The sequence below is a fragment of the Aplysia californica genome, unplaced genomic scaffold, assembly GCF_000002075.1.
Source record: "Aplysia californica isolate F4 #8 unplaced genomic scaffold, AplCal3.0 scaffold01237, whole genome shotgun sequence".
Lineage (NCBI taxonomy): Eukaryota > Metazoa > Mollusca > Gastropoda > Aplysiida > Aplysiidae > Aplysia > Aplysia californica.
In genome coordinates, this window is record NW_004798507.1 from 110,293 (window position 1) to 112,348 (window position 2,056).

A 2,056-nucleotide genomic window follows, 5' to 3' on the forward strand; every position below is an offset into this window, starting at 1 on the left:
ACACACACACACCCACACACACACACCCACACACACGTGTACACTGAGTGACCGCAGACAGTGACACATCTGTGGGATGGCATGTGGCATGGACTTATGTGTGTGTTGTTTCTGATGTCATCTCCTAGACCTAGATTCCCACCATGGAAACACATACTGAAAAAAACCTTCACATTTTTAAATTTCTTTTTGGTCCGTTTGCTTTCCAGCTCACTTAGATTTCCATTCCTCAGCCATTGTTGAATTCTTTTCAGAATTTTTTTTTATGCCGGTATACTAGGTCTCCTTAGTTTGGTGGGTTTTAGTACCAGTCAAGCAAATGACCAAATAGATCTATATATATTATACCCTTTCTTTTCATTGAAGATTGGGTGCACCAGAAATTCTGGAATGAAAAATGACATCTTGTCATGTCGTCCTCATGTCAGTGTCCATGCCATTTCACATCCTGAAGCAACCCTTCTGATTGTATGTAAAACAAACTGTATTTGTAAATAGCTCAACTCTGGGAACAGCAAGGAAGAAAATATGGCAATATTCCTATAGAAATAAACTTGTTCATACATACACATGCTGTTTGGGTTGTTATGTTTTGATTACGTACAAGTATTTGAAGAAAGAATAGCACTTGTGGATGGTTGGCGAGGGCTGTTATGTTTTGATTACGTACAAGTATTTGAAGAAAGAATGGCGCTTGTGGATGGTTGGCGAGGGCTGTTATGTTTTGATTACGTACAAGTATTTGAAGAAAGAATGGCGCTTGTGGATGGTTGGCCAGTGCTTTGTTGTGGTTTGCTCCTTTTTTCCTACCAAACATCTGTCGTCCTTTTCTCTCCTCCTTCTGTTTTTGTGTTTGTTACTCTCTTGTAACACCTCTAACCTTTGGCACTTTGTGACCTTATTGTGTTGCAAGTGCCGTAAAACTCTCACTAAAACTAATGGCTATGTCTTTAGCCTAAATAAGATAAGATACATCTTTATTGTCTCCAGACACATTGGTTTGGTGTTTCACCACAAACACATACACGCACACACACACACACACACACACACACACACACACACAAACATGCACACACACACAGTATGCTTGCACTCACAAACAGGCTCACAGTCACATGCATAATACGTATAAATGAACAATAATATAAACAATGATAATGTTAAGCTTGATACATACTCAGTATTACAATAAATTACATTTCATTCAGGAATAATTATGGTGGGCAAAAGATCATAGACAGCACTAGGCTGAGTTAGGGCAGGCTATTGAAACTGTTACTCAACTGTACAGTAGACATCATATAAACGGGAGACGGATGCAACCACGACAAAATGGCAGAGGATGATCGTCAGTAATTTACAGCCAAATCAGCACAATTTAGATCTTTTAGTTAGAAGGCAGATGTTCTCTGTTAGCTCATGCTGGACTACGGAGCGGATGACCCTGGTTTGAATCGTTGTCTTGGTGTCAGTGAATTGGACCGCCTTGTGGAGTTTTCAGGTTCTCAATCCACTTGATGGGGTCCTATCAGAGAAGAACGTTAAATTCGGAAGTCCTGTCTCTTAAATAAGCGGTTAGTGCGCTCATCTCCGAAGCCGAAAGTCCGGGTTCGAACTTCGATTCGGAGACGAATTTTTTTCGCCCCTCCTGCCCACCCAGCAGTAATGTGTACCTAACTTCGAGTTGGGGAAGTAAAGGCGGTGTGGAAAGGAACTGGCCATCCTACCACAATATGACGAAGGCCCAGGAAGTTGTCTCACTAACAAGGCAATCCCCAATGTCCGGATCAGATGCGGGAACAATTTTACTTTACTGTTGATAACGGGCCTGTGCTTTAATGTTAAACCCATACACTTTGGCAGGAGGCAGGCTGCTTCAAACCTTCCTGTCTAGGCTACCCCGGCCTGTTTGGTATCTTTCTTTTCAGCCCAACGATGGTGACACTTGATAGATGATTTATTTCCACTTGTGGTGAATTAAATTTTATCTTCAGCACATATTGTGACCTTGAATAAAAGCCCGTGCATTGCAGCGTATCCATGTTGAAATCTA